The 19286-nt window shown below is 38.2% G+C and overlaps 1 long non-coding RNA gene and 1 pseudogene across 1 annotated transcript in view; one reads left to right on the top strand and one right to left on the bottom strand.

Annotated features, from left to right (window-relative positions):
- LOC137217184 (uncharacterized) overlaps positions 1-19286 on the top strand; it is a 260647-nt gene that overhangs the window by 35328 nt on the left and 206033 nt on the right. The window contains exon 2 of the long non-coding RNA XR_010940037.1: positions 343-530. This is a non-coding gene — a long non-coding RNA (uncharacterized lncRNA). The remainder of the gene's footprint in view (positions 1-342; positions 531-19286) is intronic.
- Positions 9083-10029, bottom strand: LOC137217277 (poly(A) polymerase alpha pseudogene; annotated as a pseudogene).

The raw sequence follows: 19286 nt of genomic DNA, 5'->3' as shown, positions 1-19286 counted from the left end.
AAAGTTGAAAGGAAATTACCACCTACCACAAACCAACTCAAACAACATATAATTCCTCCTTTGTCCTTTGATCCATAGTTAAACATACTTCTACTGATCCAGAACACTTTCTGAATGATGACAAACATATGTAGGTACTAGTAAGTCTGTTTTTACTATGAAGTTTCTTATTTTTGTATTGGGTTAGTCCTTCAGTTTTTTGAGCACTATTGTTTTTGGCAGAGTAGATGTGTGAGACATAATAACCAGAAGTCAGTATCAACCATCTGCTATACAGCAATAATTTTAATGTATTCAGTGATGCCTGATTTAATGGTTTTTAAATTTTGTTTCTTGTTTTAGGAAGAAGCTTCATTACTGACAGAGATATATTTTCATGAGAGAAGAATTGAAAAGGTGATATTCTGCTTGAGAATGCCTTCACATATACTTGATGTGTGCCAATGTCTACTGCACACCACTAAAGCCAACTTTTAAAAGGACTGTTAAAGCCAGGTGAAGAAGTCAAACGTGACAGCTCATAGCCAATGGTATGTTGACTCCAGAACCTACTTTTCTGATTCTGTGAAATGCATCGAAAAGTGAGTAACAGTCAAAGCACAGATATGGTGTACATTGTGTGCTAGTAGCCAAAGCCAATTAATATAATAAATTACTTTTCAGAAGATTCCATGGTCAGTAATTAAAACTGAGATTAAACAATAATTTTACAGGCATTTTGTTAGTAGTAGTTATAATGACTAAAGTAAAAAGCAGGATAATATGGTTTCAAGTGGAGAGAAATCAAATTGAGTAGTGACACTAAATTAAGAAAAGCCTTCAAAATTGGATGGAGAAATCTAGAAATGATGCAGCAAACAAAAGGAAGACGTTTAATTTCACAGAATGAAAGGGTTATTTTAGGAAGATTAATCAAGTATAATAATTTTACTTACTAGAAACTAAGACATTGAAATTATGTAATGGATTAACATTTTATATTGCCAAGTAGGTTCACTTAGTAAAGCACAGAAGCAACCTGTGTGTCTTGTTCAATAATCAGTGATTAATAAAATGATGAGTTAAACCAGTCCTCAATCAAATAACAGCTGTGAGCACAAGATAATAAGAAAATCATAAAGTAATAAATCATTTAAAAGGGACAGATCACCAAAATTGTGTAAGTTGTTGTCTTAAAAATTAGGATTTTTGTCTAGATTCTACCACCATCTGGGACAGCTTTTCTTAATTTGTTGAGCCTCATGGAGCTTGTATGCACAGGCCACTCAAGATGGCTGCTCTCTTGCTCTCTGTACATCCACTGCCCGACCAGTGTTTGCTTCACCTATACTCTACCCGCTTGACCAACCTTCCTACATACTTGCCCCAGGCCCCAGCTAGTGATTGTTCTTTTCAAAGGGCCTGTGAGGGGCGTGCCCCTCTACTGGTTTCCCTGGTAACTAATGAGCCCACCTGACATCAATTCCCCTACAACTGGCCATCTCCCCACCACCACCCCCAGTGCCCCAGGAGCAAAGACAGCTGCCATGTCCTGCCCGCCATCTACCACATGTGGTGGTTGGTGGGGTGTTGCTCCAGGACCTTGCTTCAGAAGTAAGCTCCCCCATCCATTAAACCATTGATGTCTCTGTCGCTGGGCTCTTTCTTTGGTTTTGAAGCTGGACAAGTACAGGCCTTATAGGTCTGCAGGGTGCTGCCCAACAGAGCTACTGTGAAAAATGAAGGAACTGAACATCATCATCTCTAAAGTTTCACCTTGCAATATATTACTGTATCATATCAATTCTAAGATGGGCATTTTTCACATTTAACTTCTCTGAAATCAGGATGTGTCTGTATTCTATGTTGTCCAGCTGGCAGTTACATCGTACTTGTCATTGCCTGCACATATGCACTCTTGGTTGTAGTTTTTAATATCATTTCAGTTGGGTTATGTTACTAAGCATGTTGAGTTTCATTGCATTACAAAATTATCGGTATCGTTTGGTTTGAAATATAGAATTATTTGACCTCAAAAATACAGCAGTAGGGCACAAATTTGTTGCTATTAAAGCAAATATTTGTCCTTGGAGGAGTGAATACAATTTCATGATTTTGTGCAAAGAAATACAAAAGAAGCTTCATGAGACCTTAGAGAGATTCCCATCGTAGAGACTTTGCTGTTTCAGGTTTTATTACGTTCCTTTGAAATTGTCTAATATACTGCAAGCAGGAAAAAATTCCGAATCACTTGGAAACAGAAGAAAACTTCAAAGCAAAAAGAGGCTGGTGTGACCAGATCATGTGTCATGTAGGACTTTCATTAATGCAATACATCATAATTTAATTCGTGACATATTTCTTCCTCAATTGTTTCAGTGAGTCTTACAACTGATGCTCTCTTAGGTTTGAAGAAACATGATATGTATGTGCTTCTAAGGAGCCAAAATTGATTTCCCAAATTTCAGGCATTATCTCACATATTTTACTCACATGTATGATTCCAGATCTCTTGTGTAGTTGGCTCTTAAGTTATATAAAGTCCTGAAAAATTGGTTTAGATGCACAACAGATTGAAAAAGCATCCATACTTTTTTTTTAATGGGGAAGAGTGTAAGTTTTATTTCTACTTTACAATGTCTGCACAAAACTTGCTATAGAGTCAATGCCAAATTGGATTTCATAGCTGTAATATCACAGTGAACTTGTAAGCAAGCTCTAAACAAAGAGGCTGAAACACTGTAGATCATTACTTGAGCTGCACTGACAGGTGGGGATCATTAGAAATAAAGATTTTCTGCTATTAATTCAGTTGTGATTATCATACACAAAAAAGTTATGATCAGAAGCTAAATGTAATCTGTGCATCAACAATCTTGATAATTTTTATAACTTTCAATGAGTTTTCAGATTCCAAATGAGAAATCCTAGATTACTCTCAGATTATGCAGTGTCATTAAATACTATAATGCCAGAGTAAAGTAGGCATAGTCCTTACCTATATTAAAAATAAAGCTTAGAAAAAAATAAAATAAAATAAAGCTTAGGTGTTAAACTGTGAAAAACTACTTTCCAATGTATATATTTTTAAAATAGCTAACTCCGCAACATTTTCTCAAGAGTTGCTTTTCTGTGCTTTGTGCGTCAATTATTTTTCTTCATGTGTGCAGCAGTGTTTTGCAATTATTGGCCATCTTTTACTCCTGATTTCCCTTGTAGAAGATTGATTAGCACAATCAGTCACTAGAAAGCAATTTTCATCACCAAAGGCAGCTTCTTTTTTCTCTTGATTAGCAGCCCTGCTGCAAGTTATTCAGCAGAAATAGATAATCCGTAAGAACACTGCCAGACAAACATTCTGATAAGAAAAAGAGGGCTAAACCTGAATATTGCCGACAGTATTCCAGGTAGGCAAATGATCAGTGAAGCTGTGCTGCCTTGTGTTTCTGTGATATTCCTGTTTTATTTGGAGAACTGGGCCTTCTGTACTGCTTTTTGTTTTTCTTGTTTCTGTATGAATCTTTGGGTCTTTGAGAAGAACACAAATTTGCCTGTGATATGTGTGAAGAGAGGGAGGATGCCTATTATGGATCAGTATCACAAACCAGTGATTCTATATTTCTATGTGTGTTCTGTCACCCCCACTAAAAGTCCTGTCTATCTGAAGAAATAAGTCAAACGATATTCAATTGAACCAGATAATTGTTTGTTCCTTTAAATTATGTCCTATTATGTAATAAATATTAGCTCTCCAGTTTCAATTTAGGGAGGAAATATTTATGTTGGCAGAAGAAGGATGAAAGGGGAAGCTCAAAAATTCTTTCCTCCTAAAGCTTGCTGTACTTTGCTTAGAAAGAAGAATGCACAAGGAAGCAGCATGATAGAGGGAAAAAGTTAATAGATTTTGGGTTCATACATATCAGGTTAAAATCTTCAGTATGTCCATTTAATACCTGTGTGACTTTGAACAAGCCAGTTAATATTTCCAAACCTCAGTTCTTTCATCTGTGTAATGAGCACAATATATTAATTACCTTGTCAGGATTAGAGATATTGTATCAAAAAGCTGAACTCATAGTAGGTTCTCAGTAAATGATAGCTATTTTATTACGTACATCTGTATCTATCTACCTCCTATCTATTTATCTTCCTACCTATTTATTTATTTAGATATCTAGACTTTAGTCTCTAAAGAAATGGCTATGCATGATTATACTTTTTAACAGTCAACACAACTTAAACCTCTCTTTGTCCTTTTCTCTCTGTCAGGGTATCACAGGCTTGACAGTAGAATCAAAGTCTTTCCTCCCCCTCTACCCAAATGCTCCCAGACTCCCAAACCTAGTCTCCTCCAGCCCCTGTCTTCTCATTCCCCAGATACCATCCAATCCATTCTCTGTCTTCACCACTTGCTCGCTGCTGTTTCCAGTATAGAGCAAATCCGTCCATCTCGTATCATCGTTTACCATGCTATTTCTCCAATTCTGCCCAACGAAAGGCCTCAGAACAAGCAGGCAAGGAGTTGGATAGGGGAGCAGCTGTGACTTCTGTTTAGTTAACTATGTGCTTCTCTACCTCCCCTCCCCCCATACTCTCCCCTCCAGCTATCAAATTCAGAGAGGCCAATTCCTTTGTTTTCTGTTATTCAGGACATTAGGAAAGAAGATTCAGAAAATTCCTTGTGCTCTCCCTCGGGCTCTCTTAACCCCTTTTACTTATAATTTTCATCAGTGTGATAGCAGAGAGCAAACCCAAAATTTTGTATATTATAGAAAATTAAGAACTGATTTAGGATTCCCTCGGTGGCACCCTCTGAAAACAAATTCTGAAACTGTATGAAGCGTTTTTGAAATTGAGACCTGTTTTATTGATTTACAGGGAAAGTTCCACTCAATGGATATCTGAATGGACTAAGAATGGGTAATAATCAATGCCAGAATTTTTTATTTCATAGAAAGCAAAGTTGAAGATTTTTTTCTGGAAGATTAGGAATGAATGTTATGAAAACCTTTAGGGCCTCTGACCAATTGTGCTTTGTCTTCATCTCTTTTATGCTTGGGGGCATTTCTAGCTAACATTTTCAACCTCCAGAAAAGAAAAACACAATGCACCAGTCAATTTCCTGAAATACAAAATAAAGCCTACTTCGTGTGTCATCACATGTGAATAAGCCATTAAGAGCTGAGACTGGCTGCAGCATAACTTCCTGTGAATTACTGTGAAAATTCAAATTTAAAGGCTCCACAATAGTTTTGCAAGGAAGGAAATATACTGGGGGAATAGAGCAACCTACACCAGATTTAAACTTGTACACTCCCAGCTGTTAGGAAAATGCAGATCTGTACCAGAAGGTAAGCAAGGGCTGTAGAAAATTTTCTGAATATTAACGTGAGGTTAATGTGGTGTATTTTTGCTGAAATGCGTAAAACCAATTTTAGCATATAGTGGTCTTCTGTCTTTGCCTCCTTATTATCACATCTGTGCAACCAATTCAATTATTTCTTAAAATGTGTAAACATGATTAAAAAGCACCTAACGAATCTATAATATAGTTAATCATAGTCACCAAATGATTGGCACCGACAGCCGATGGTGCTGCACGTACTGTCTGTCCACCATCCCAGGGACCCTTGTACAAAAGATTTATATAATTAATAAAGTGACTAGGACACATGTTAATGATAAGTGATGTGGGTGATATAGTTTCAAATTTAGGAGCCCTATTCTTCACTGCAGCAGTTGCACAATCAGCTGTGTGGAGATGTGTGAAGGCAAAGGCAGTATGAATTAGACCTGCAGTTTTTGGCTTTGCCCCCATGAAATTGCGTCTGAATGACCTTACAAGGTTTTGATCCATGGGAATATTAGAATCAGATGTTCCATTTGACGATCAAATGGGAAAAGGCATTTCAGGTAGTTGATACCTTTACTTACATGAGAAAGTTCATATATGTATTGTCTACTAGGAATTTTATTCTAGAATTCTAATGCTCCTAACAGGCACTTCTCTCATTAGACAAATTGAATCTATTCCCTGACACCTAATTCTTCCAGAAAAGGTCTGTTATCTGACATCTAATTTGTGTAATGTATCTCCAATTTCATAACCTTTTCTAGATTTATGAAAATAAATGTCATTCATTGTTGTTCTTGGATCTATTCTTCCTAAACTACAGAGTGATCTCCTTAAGATGTCAACTGGATCATGCCACCTGTTTCCCAAAACTTTTCAAGAATTTCCAAGAATTATACCAAAAATAATATCTCGCATCGTTTGGTAGCTGACCTCTATCTTCCTCTACAAACTTCTTGCCCTGCATTGCCCTGCTAACATGCTCCCTATGCTTCTCACTCCTGACCTTCTTTCATTCTCTCAAACACCCAAGGTTCTTACCTCAGGCCCCTTTGTCCATCTTCCTCCTTGCCCTTTCCATGCCCGGCTTCTTCTCATACTTGAAGGCATGCTGTACATGATTCCATCTCAGAAGGGCTTTCCTTGAGTTTTCAATTGAACTTAGGTTCCCTGTACACTTTAACAAAACTTACACTCTATGCAGCACTCATCACGGCTCTTGACTGTGCCTATTTATAGGATAATTTGTTTGTCTCCTCCAGACAAGGAAATATGTAAGCGCAGGGGTTTTGTCTATTTCACTCAGTACAGTATTCTTAGAGCCAAGCACAGTGCCAATATTTCTCAACGTGTATGAATTAATGCTGTCTCAACTCTCTTTAAAAATGGACTGGACAAATTTAGTCAATGGATCTGTAAAAAATAAATATAAATTTCTCCCCATCCCGGGATCTCCTTTCCATATGGTTTTTGTTTTGATATTTTTCTCATTCAGTGGTTATAAGTGGTGGTTATAGAAATAGATATTAATAAACCCTGAATTGTTTTCTATAATAGAGTAAGAAAATAGTGTCATTGGGAGAATATGGTTCAACTGATGAGTAGAAGGATTCAGGAAGTGTCAAGAGGCCAAAGTGCTATTTGAGGCAGTGGATTTGGGGAGAAATATCCTATACTCAGGTAATCAATGGATTTGAAGGCTAAGTATATCTAACATACAATTTAAATTTACTTTGATATATCAGGCTCATATACTATTCAGTAGAATTAAAAAATAATAATATCCTGTTTGCTTTTGGCTTCAGGTCTCCAGGAGTAGGGTATGTGTCTCATATTAGGTTTTCCCCTTAAGGTTGGAGTGAAAGGAACAATCCTGAGACACAAAGTAGAGGATAAGAATTAATTGAAGGCAGACAATCAGAGCTGGAGTTCCTCCCTCTACTTTAGCGCCTCTACCAGGAATTTGCAAAAATCTTTTTGGAACATTGGGCTATCTACAAGGTATTGAGACCAGTATTATCTAGATTTTTTTTAAGGCTCTAGACTACCCCCCTAACAGTTTCAAAGAGTTTAGTGTTGTTAAGCTTAAAGGCATCATAAAGTTGACCCAAGGTTACAAGTATAACTTAGAAATAACCTCCAGACATTGATGTTAGAAGTAGTCTAGGAATTATTTGATGATTCAGCTAACACTGTGGCATTTCTACCATCAAATATCCCATAATCCCATTAAATCCACATGAAAACATGTATAAAAAATCATTTTGGCTCTTTATTGCTTTATAGTTTTCTAGGCTCCAGCAAGGCAGAGTTCCATATCTGTTGTAAAGTTTTGCAACTGTAACTTAAAAAGTACTATATATAATGAGATAAGCAATAAAATGCTTTTGAACTTTACATACATACACAGAAATACACACAACATCTACAGAGACATACACATGTCTATACATACATACATATACATTATATACATAGAATATATCTAGTGGAAATGCTATGATTTCCCACCAAAACTTCTAAATGTATAGACAATCTGAACTATCATTAAATTAATCTAACCACTTAAAGTAAAATCTAAATCCTTAGCTCTCTAATGTTTGTTCTAAATCAACAGCTCCAAACTTCTATTTTTATATTCTTAACATTACACATGTTGTATACTTGTGTCACAGAAAATTAGAAATACTGAGCACAGTTAAATACATTCACAATCCCAACTCCTTTAATACTAAACATTTAGCTTATTTCATTCCTGATTTTTCCTCTTAACCTTGGCGTTGGTTGTTGCTGTTTGTTTGTTTTTTTATTTTGCAAGTTTTTGTGTGTGTGTATGTGTGTGTGTGCATGTTTTAAATGTATTTTCAATGAGGTAATATATCATCTGTTTACAATATAGCTCTTGAAAAACAAAAGGAGTATAGATATTATAAGACAAAACAAACTCCAGTCATGAGATACTACATACATCATGTGAAAGCAACAGCCTGATCTCTAGGTTATGAAAATTAGAATTAAAAAGTCACTACCAAGAAAATGTCCAAGTTTCCTACTTGCAAAGTTTGGGTGCAATTCTATGAAGTATTTAAAAAGCTGAATTTTCCCCATTGTGTAAACAAAACGAGATTAATCTAAATCCTAAATCCATAGCTACACAAAATACCAGACATTGTGCATTTCACTTGTTAATATACCATATTTTCTCAGGTAGCGGAAGGGAAGGCAAAGTGACTACAGAGAACAAAAATGTGGGAAGAAGAAATAGTGTACCTATGTTAGACCTATTAAGTAATGGTGAAAAGAAATCCTCAATTAATGCATCTCCGAAAGGTGTAAAGACTATACTCCAACTTTGGAAAACTAATTTAGAAAGATAGAGGGAGAGACTGAATAATTGAAATTTTTCATGAAAAATGTACATATGACAGAAAGGAGCACAATGGAGAATTCATAAAACATGTTATTTGGAAAAATCTGTTAGTTTTCTTTGGCCAGATTAAGAAAGAATAACTAAGTTTATCAATATCTGCCATCCTTCATACTGTTGATAACAAATTAATAATAGCATTCCTGGCTCTGCACTTACTAATTAGGACTTCCTAATAAATGCTGATTAGCCGAGTCAGGGAGGTCAGCAAATAAACCTAAATCCTTTTTTAGTCATGTCTAATCTTGTACACTCTATTCTCCTTTTTTAGCATTTGAAGACAACAGGTTAAGTTGGCAGATATTGTTTATGGACCACTGAAGTTATTTTGACCAGTTAAATCTCAGTTTTATTGAATCCTTGATAACTGGAATAGAATTTGCAGGGAGACCAGGGATATTGGAGAGGTTTGTACTTGATGTTTTCTGAGAAGCCAAAAGAGAAGTCTCTTAGTTTCCAGTTGAGTTGTATTTTTTTTATATACAGTTGTTCCTTTATTTCTGTTTTCTCATGCCCACTCAAAACAAGACTGTTAGCATCTTCACTTGTTTTATTCTCTTACATTTTGGTTTTCTTGGGATGCTCTTCTTTATGAGGTGAGGATGTCCTCTGACTCCTACTATAGGATTAGGTAAATTTTTTGGCTACATTCCCTGAAGGTCTATGTGGTTGGTTTACCAGACTTGTTGAAGAATGGACTCTAAAGGCTGTAGGCTTTGGTGGTGGAGAAATAGGAATAGGAATAGGAATGCTTACACTCCATGTACCCCTCGAACATTCACTGGAATTTACTTGTGGCACAGAAACTTCAGTAGCCTGTAGGTTGATCACACATATTGCTGTTATAACTGGAGCAGAACTGTTTCTGTCAGAACAGTTCAATGGGCCAGTCTTCAAGTTAAGGCACAGGCCAAGAGCTGTCAGAACAGTTCAATGGGCCAGTCTTCAAGTTAAGGCACAGGCCCACAGTTATCACTGTTCATTGATCAGTAGAGGCTGTTGTCACTCAGAGATGTCACTCTGACACCTTCGGTTGAATGATTTTGCCTTTTTTCTAAAGCACATGCTTAGGTAGTAGTTGAGGTTGGTTTGTCTTTAAATGCACTGTAGCACTTTTCACGTAAACTTCAAACATCTTGCTGCTTATTGCTTGCCTATAAACTGTGCCTGTGAAAGACTGAATATCATCGGGAGGATCAACATTGAGGTTATCAGAGTTTTTTGTTTTTTTAAACATTAAGTCAATCCCCTGTATTATATGAAATTCTTCCTTATTCTTTCTCATCCTCCTCCTTTTAATTCTTACTCTGGGTCAGTTCTCTGTCTGCCCCTGGATGAAATCCTTGACATGCCCCCTGGTTTTTCCAGTCCCTCTTAACCAGTAAAAAATATTTAAATCTCTTTAAAGCACTGACAAGTTCATCATGTAATGACTTAACTCCAGTCTAGTCTAGTGTTATTTCAAATGCCAAACTTATTCAGTTACACTTTTCTCCTTCCTAAGCACAGACCTCCTCCAGTACTGGAATCCTGCAGCAGGAAAAGGACAGGAACTAACTTCTTCTCTTAGTTGTTTGCTAATTACTACATGGCTGACCCCAGGGCAATGGTGAAAATGGCGCAAGTTTAAGTGGTTGGTTCATTTGGAATGAGGTGTTGGGGTACTCTGGTGACAGTATTTTTCCAATAATACCTCTTTCCTTCCCACAGGGTGCATTTATGGGGTCCTTAGCAATTTTCCAATTGGAGACCTCCCACTTCAACTCCTTGGTTAGGGGAATGCCTTTTCTCTGGCTGACTGTACAGAACTTTACCTTTGGCATCTTGGCTTTCAGCTGTTTATAATTGGGGTCCTAGGTATTCCAACCAGTCCTCTGGGTTGGAGTAAATGCTAAGAAGACCCAGATTGGATCCCTTTTTCAAGGTCATATTTGATCCCCAGGAAACCTGCACCTCTTCCCTACTTTTTTGAAAAAGGAGCCGGCTCTGTGGTCAGCCCTCTCCACTCTGCCAAGAGCAAGGGGTGGTACCAGCCATAGGTCTTGCCTTTAAAATTCATAAGCACAAGTCAGATGCTTGTCCTTTTGTTCCTCAAGCTTGGAAACACATTTGAAGATTTTCTAATAGATCCCAAAGCTCCTCTCATTTGAGTTGAGGAGGTAAAGCACAGTGCAATTAAATCTTTCTTGAAATAAATCCTCACTACTGTGCACTTCTACATCACCTACAGAATAGCTAAAATGAAAAAGAAAATACTACATGTTAGTGAGGATGTGGAGCATCTGGAACTCTCATATACTAGAGGTACAGGTGGGAGTATAAATTGATATAATAACTAGAAAATGCTTTGACATTATATACTATAGCTAAACATATTTATTCTCTTTGACCTAGCAATTCCACTCTTTAGGCATATATCTAACAGACATGCACGTATATGTTCAACAAAGGTATGTTGGTAGAAGCCCTATTTGTAATAGCCCCAAATTGAAAATTGCCTAATTGACCATCAATAATAGAATGGAAAAATAAATGGTGGTATATTCACACAATGGAATGCTATACAGCATTGAGGATGGTCATTCTACAACTATACACACCAATATATCAAAAACGCAATACTGAACAGATGTGCCAGGCACAAGAGTATATACTTTATGACACCATTTATATAAAATTCTTAATATAGGCCAGGTTATTCCATGTTATGTTAGAGGTCAAAAATAGTGGGGTGATTGGCTGGAAGAAGCTTGAGGGAGGAGTCTGTGGAGTTGGTAATGTTCTGTTTCCTGATCTGGTTCTAGTGTTATGGGTAAATTTAGTTTATAAGATTTTATTGAGCTGCACACTTATAATACATGCACATCTCTTTTTGCTACAGCAATTCAGTAAGAAATATAAAACAAAACAAAACCAAAACAAACCAACAAAAATGAAATTAAATATCTTGACTTTTTAATCTCACCCTCTTATCTGATCTGGAGGTGGGTGATCTGTTAATGCTGGAAGACCCAGCATTGGGCCACCCCCCCCACCCCCCCACCCCCGCCACCCCGCCCCGTTTGCAAATCCTACATAGATGAGCCAGCCCCTTGGCTTAGATCCTGCAGTTACCAGGCAACAATTGCTCTCTTCTCAGCCTTTGTGGCCTCTTTCTGAGCCTACAGGAAGAATTGCATTTATCCTGTTACATAAATGATATGCTTGGTACAAAGCTATCAGAAGCTTGGGGACCCAAATGAGGACTCTGCACATGCTCAATGGCAGGTATTGTAGGTCACAAGGTGCCAAAAGCTTTAAAGGTAAAACGTTACAAAATGGGACCAAAGTGACAATTCTTTCTACATTAGCTTTGAGAGCCACAATTCCAGACTCATTCTGCCCAGATCTTTTGGTAATATCTCTATTAATTCACATGGGGTATGATTGACACAGCAATGAAGCTGAATTGGGAGGGCTTTGTGGAAAATACATCAGAGAGGAAAAGAGATTTAAGCTACATTAGCCTTTGTCAATTCTTTTATCACGATGCAGGCAGGCACTTTGAAATTAGCAAATATTTAACATTCTTTGAGTCAGATTGTGCTTTCTCCTATCCACACATACCCTAAACCCCCAAAAGGTTGTACCTATTGAAGCAGTGCCCAAGTAGCAGGATATTTGGATAGATTCTCTGAAAGAGAATTGCTAGGTACAGGCATGAAGATTTTTATGTTTCAAGATTCACACTGACAAATTGTTTTCCATTTGGCAATGTCACCAGCATGATATGGTATTATCAAATTTCCCATATCTCCATCAACATTAGGTAATACTATTTACTTAAATATATACATATGTGTATATATACCTATATGTTATATAACTTTCATAGGTAGAAATGGCTCTTCCAACATTTTAAATTTAAATAAAGAGAAAGCGTATTGGCCATAATTTTATCTTCTACTTTGTAGGAAAAATCTTTTCAGCACAAAATGATTATTATTATTTTTTTTTGCTGTACGCGGGCCTGTCACTGTTGTTGCCTCTCCCGTTGCAGAGCACAGTCTCCGGACGCGCAGGCTCAGCGGCCATGGCTCATGGGCCCAGCCGCTCCGCAGCATGTGGGATCTTCCCAGACTGGGGCACGAACCCGTGTCCCCTGCATCGACAGGCGGACTCTCAACCACTGCGCCACCAGGGAAGCCCCAAAATGACTATTTTATTGAGTTGCTGTTGTTCTGACAAAATTAAACTGAGTGTCTGATCAATCTCTAGCAAAGAAACTCTATAAAGGAACATAAGGACAATGATCTCAGGTTCCTCAATTAGTTTAGAAATTGACAATTACATTAATCTCAGAAGAACTTGGTAGATTCTATCTGAAATAGTATTCATTCTTTTGTTCAGTGCATTGCCTAATGCGAAGCTAATGCCAAAGTAAATTATTAGCAATTATTTTTCTCTCTTTCAATAAGTGTAATATGGAGCAAATCCTGTATTTTTTCCTACATCCTGTATGTAGTTTATGTAATTACACATCTTGTAATTTCAGAGTAGATTCTCCTATAACTATCTGAAATTATTTTTATCATGATTTATGAGACCATTTCTGAATCAGAAAATTTCTTTTTTCTTTTACATCTTTATTGGAGTATAATTGCTTTACAATGTTGTGTTAGTTTCTGCTGCAGAACGAAGTGAATCAGCTATATGTATACATATATCCCCATATCCCCTCCCTCTTGTGTCTCCCTCCCACCCTCCCTATCCCACCCCTCTAGGTGGTCACAAAGCACCGAGCTGATCTCCCTGTGCTATGCGGCTGCTTCCCACTAGCTATCTATTTTATATTTGGTATTGTATATTTGTCAATGCTACTCTCTCACTTCGTCCCAGCTTCCCCCTCCCCACCATGTCCTCAAGTCCATTCTCTGTGTCTGCGTCTTTATTCCTGTCCTGACCCTAGGTTCGTCAGAACCATTTTTTTTTTTAGATTCCATATATATGTGTTAGCATACGGTATTTGTTTTTCTCTTTCTCACTTACTTCACTCTGTATGACAGACTCTAGGTCCATCCAACTCACTGCAAATAACTCAATTTCGTTTCTTTTTATGGCTGAGTAACGTTCCATTGTATATATGTGCCACATCTTCTTTATTGAATGGGAAAATTTCTTAAGATACACCAAGGGAAATAATGGAGTGCTCAGAATTTTCTATTTTAGTATATTATGAAGCAGTAAGAGACTTGCTTTATAAAACTTAGAATCTTACAATGCTTTTTCAAGACACTTCATACTTCAAGAGAAGTTAGATTATTACAATAGAGCTAATGATTATTCTATGTCAGTGCTAGTATTCTTACCCATATTTTCATACTCTATCATACACCAATTTTTAACAGCTTTATTGAGGTACACTTATATACAATTCACCCATTTTAAATGTACAATTAAATTTTTTTTTGTAAATTATAGAGCTGTGCAACCATAATCACAATCTAAAATGATCCCACTTGCTCTTTTAGGTTCACTCTACAGTGCTACCTCCAGTCCTTGGCGATGACTAATCTGTTTTCTGTTTCTATAGATTTGTCTTTTCTGGACATTCCACATAAGTGAAATAATACAATATGTGGTCTTTTTTTTACTGGCTTCTTTCACTTAGCTATTTTTAAAAAGATTCATCTATGCTGTAGCATGTACCAGTAGTTCCTTCTTTTATATTGCTGAATTATATTCTGTTTTATGTGTATACCACATTTTGTTTATCCATTCATCAACTGATGGACATTCGGGTTATTTTTAGTTTTTTGACTATTATATATAATGCTGCTGTGAAGACTTGTGTACAAGTCTGTGTGTGGACCTATGTGTTCACCTCTTTTGGGTAGATACTTAGGAGTGAAATTGCTGAGTTGTATGGTAAATTGCTTCATCTAGTATCACAGCTGTGATGTTAGCTTTCCCTGATTGTTTGTCACCAAGATAGCTATTGTTTTTGACAAAGTCCCTGCAAGTGGGTTACCAAATTAGATCAGCCTCAACTGGCAGTGAAGCTCCTGATTTTTATGGCTTGTCCACCTTAGTAGAACTGCCATCCAGGTTGAGCTTAGTGAGAGGTAGGGGAACACAGGGAGCAGGTACAGGTGAAAATGTCATAGGTTGACACTGTTTGTACCTGAAGCCCGAATTTCAGCAGTTTTTTGAGCATAACCAAATGCTTCTCAGATTGTTGTATGCCTTTGGTTAATTTCCAAACAACAGTAAAATGAGTGTTTTGACAATTTGTTCAGTAGTACTATTGTGTGTCAGGTAGAGGATTTGCCAATCTCTTTAACATTCTGGAAGTCTTGTTTCCTCCAAACACCAGTTTTTAAACTTAAAATAAACAAAGATATCAAGGCATCTTTTTCAGGCACATATTTGTTTATATGAGCTTTAGGGAAAAAAATTGTTATATGAGTAGAGATAGGTAGACAATATTATTTCATAGAAATATACTAGGTTGAGAATACAATAAAATATAAAGAACTTTCCATATGTCATGCTACATCCCTATAAAGGAATAAACGTGACTCTTACGTTGCACCAATGATGGGGCAGCATTTAATAGTTTAGAACTCTTCCTTATCCTATTCCCAAGTTCTCTACATGTATATGTATACACACACACACATCTTTCCGTTAATAGTGACATTTAATCAATTATGTACATGATTTTCCCATGGCTAATTGTGAATTAGCTCACTAATGTCGGGGGGGGGGGTTCATACTTCCATAGTACTGGCCTGTTGTTTCTAGGAAGAAAAGGTAAGATGAGTTTGGGCTACACTGTCAAGCTCCCACAGCCATTTAAAAATACTTAACTAATGTTCACTTGGAAATTTCTCATTATAAGTCTCTCTCTCTCTTTCTCACACACACACACACACACACACACACACACACACACACACAATCAGTTTGTCGGCTAATTGCCTGTGGCGAAAGTTAACGTTCTAATAAACTAGGTATTAACTGATGTAATGAGTGGTATCGTGTAGGTTATTGCCATTATAAACCATACTTAACAGTTCAGAAAATCAATAACATATTAAACTAAGGTTAGTGCTTCTGGGAGAGTTCCTTGGCAAACAGTTGTTTTCTGACAGATTGTGACTGAGTCTTCTGCTTCTTGGAAGGTAGCACATGTTCTGCTGCCTTAGTAACTGTTAAGGGCTGTGTCTATGGAAAAATCACATACACACACAAACCCAGACACCAGTGAACCATGGAAGCACATCTCAAGTTCCATCAGTGGAGCTGCTCTTTTCTAGATCTGAAGATGGGGGAGGAGACAGGGAAGGGGGGCAGCTAAAATCCAGACCTCATGCTTGTCTCCTTTGCTGTCTCCACACACAAACCCATTTACTGGTGTGGGGTAATTAAAGGGAAAGCAGGGAGTAGGGTGACACATTTGGCAGTGTTCTTTAAATGTGAGTTTGCTGTCCCCAGCTGTCAGGGGTCATGCTAATCTGGTGAAAGAACTCTCCATGCTGTGGCTATTTACTTAATGTCGCTGCTTCTAAACATTGTCTTGAAGCTGCCAGAGAGAGAGAGAAATGCAGATTCACGGGAGACTTAGTGGCAGTGGTTCCCAGGGCAAGATCGTCTGTGTTCTGTCAGAATATATTCCCCTACCTGAGTTTCTGGAGAGTCAACTTAGAGAATAACTGGGAAGTATCTGTGAGGACAATAAATAGATGGCATCATGCTGACTAATCGTTCTGGAAAGAATGAGTTCGTAGCCTATATATAAATGTGTGCTATTTTCATTGGAATCCCCATCGCCACACTCCAAGGCCCTTCATTAAGCATACCTCTATAGGTTTTATGCTTTATGCATAAAATCTCATTTTATGTTTACTTTTCCCTCTTCCCTACTACACGTTCTACAGCAAAAAGTTACTATTGGGTTGGCCAAAAAGTTCGTTTGGGTTTTCCATAACCTCTTACAGAATACCCAGACGAACTTTGGCCAACCCAGTAACATGAATGCATATCTTATTGGTGCAGCACAGGGGCAAAGCTCCAGTACATTATTTGTAAAAGGGTAAAAGAGTTACAGTGTAACGTAGAATGAAAAGCATGCAACTGGGAGGCAGGAAACCTGTGTTCCTCTTCTGAGCTTGTGATTAAACTACTGGGTGACCACAAGGAAATGACAACATCCCAGGATGTCAGGTTTCTCATATACACCAGGGAACTGGCCAAGACCTCATCTAGGTCCCTTCTAGTGCAAGGTTATTCCAGTGATTACTGCACAGTTTCTATGTGCTAGTCACTACTCTGCACATTTTCCCATCCCTTTGATGTTCACAACACCCTTGCGAGGTAGGTGTCATCATCCCATTTCATGACTGCAGATCCAGAGCCTGGAGAGAATAAGCAAAGTGCCAGAGACACAGCCTGCAAATGGCTTGGCCAGAACTCTGTGTTGTAATGACTACACTGCACTCTTCACATGGACCAAAATGCTATGAATGGACAAAGCTACTTTTTGTCATCAAAGCTCTTCCTCAAGGATCTTGGATTTAGGAGCTAATACCTGAGAGGTGGGCAAATTATATCAATATATTGAGGTGTTTGAGTACTAGCTGATTATCAGCCACTTCACTGAGCTCCCAGACGTCCTCTTTGTCATTGCCCTAGACATCCCCCCTCACTACCATATGATCCATTCAGCAACTAAGGTGGCACACCTGGAACTGCCTTGCAGGACCCTCTTCAGCATTAGGACCTGTCTCCATTCTGCTTGGACACTACACTGTAACACCGGTTGTGAAGAACTTTCAGAAGTATCCCTGAAATTACTATCATAGCCACCCTCCCTTCCTTTTACCTGCAGGCCGAGACAGAATGAAGTGACTTCTGCCCCAAGACATTTTTCAAAGCTCCTAGTTGAGGGTGAACGTTGATTTAGAGTTAAGGTTAGCTTGGCTGAGTTGTTCCACATCTGCTTCTCAAGTTCTTTGGCTGAGTTCTGTCCCCTATTACTGAGATCCTGTTTGGGGATCTGGTTCCCGATTACCCCTACCTACCTCTGAGCTCCTAATAGGAGACTGTCTTCAGTTTGTCCTCTCTTATGTTTGGCCTTATCTTCAGTACATGCCTGATATTTCCTCCTCTTCTGATTACCAGGTTTCTAGATCTATTTCTCGCTTTTATTTGCCTTATGACCTTACCTAACATATCCTCTGATCTTCAGTAGAATTCAGTCCCTCTCTGGTGGATTTGGCTGGTTTGAGGTCCTCAACTTCTGTTCTACCTGTGGCTATAGGCCACTGGGGAGTCGTTACCTGTAGAAGAATTTGTCCATGTGAGAGATTTTCCTTCTGCATGCAGTGTTTTCCCAGTCTTACTAATGTTATATCTACCCCTCCACCTTGAAAGGAAAGAAAGTATTTCTTTCTTTGCTGCTCTTTAAAAAAAAAAAATCCAATCTCTATCACTCTCCATCATACCCTATATTTTACTTACTTATCTTGTTTATTTTATTTACTTTATTTTACTTTTATTATTTTATTTTATTTTTGGCCGTGCGGCATGCAGGATCTTAGTTCCCCAACCAGGGATCGAACTCATGCCCCCTGCAGTGGAAGCACAGAGTCTTAACCACTGGACTGCCAGGGAAGTCCCTATCTTGTTTATTTTCTATCTGCATAGAAGGTAAGCTCTATTATGGTAGGATTTTTTTGTTTTGTTTTGTTCATTGATGTATCTCAAGCACTTGAAACAAGGTCTACCATAAGTAGGTCCTTGGAAAACATTTGTTAAATGAATGGGTGAATGAATGAATTCACCCGTGTCTTGTTGTCTTTAACAAATGAGTTACAAAAGTTATCTCCTCATAGCTTGTTTTCTTTTTTTTTTTTTTTTTTTTTGTGGTACACGGGCCTCTCACTGTTGTGGCCTCTCCCGTTGCGGAGCACAGGCTCCGGACGCGCAGGCTCAGCGGCCATGGCTCACGGGCCCAGCCGCTCTGCGGCATGTGGGATCTTCCCGGACCGGGGCACGAACCCGTGTCCCCTGCATCGGCAGGCAGACTCTCAACCACTGCGCTGCCGGGGAAGCCCTCCTCATAGTTTTAAAATGAACTAAGAAGAAATAAATCATTGTACCAAAGTAGACAATAAAGTTTGGCAATAAAGTTATGCCCTAGAATAGACAGCACTGTGCTTGGTCAGAAGAGTGGTGGAGAACTGGTCTGTTTGGGTAGATAAATTGTGTAAGCTGAGTCAGAGCAGGGGCTAAAGGCCAGAGTAGCAATTGTCCTAATTACTCAGCCAGCACACCTCACAGAATTGGCCTGTAAATAACATACTCATCAGCTCCACAGACCTCTCTGCACAGATGGTTTCATTTGAGTTTGAGCTCTCATGCCCCTTTCTAGGAGGTTTATGTGGATGTTTTTTGGCATGCCTACCTGCTACTTGAAGCCCCTTTACCTTCAGGAAGATGTTCACCACACAGGCAATGGCAGACACAGTTCACGTTAATTCT

The sequence above is a fragment of the Pseudorca crassidens genome, chromosome X, assembly GCF_039906515.1.
Source record: "Pseudorca crassidens isolate mPseCra1 chromosome X, mPseCra1.hap1, whole genome shotgun sequence".
NCBI classification, from domain to species: Eukaryota; Metazoa; Chordata; class Mammalia; order Artiodactyla; family Delphinidae; genus Pseudorca; species Pseudorca crassidens.
The sequence above is the reverse complement of the archived record's forward strand: the minus strand, read 5'-3'. Positions and strand labels throughout refer to the sequence as shown.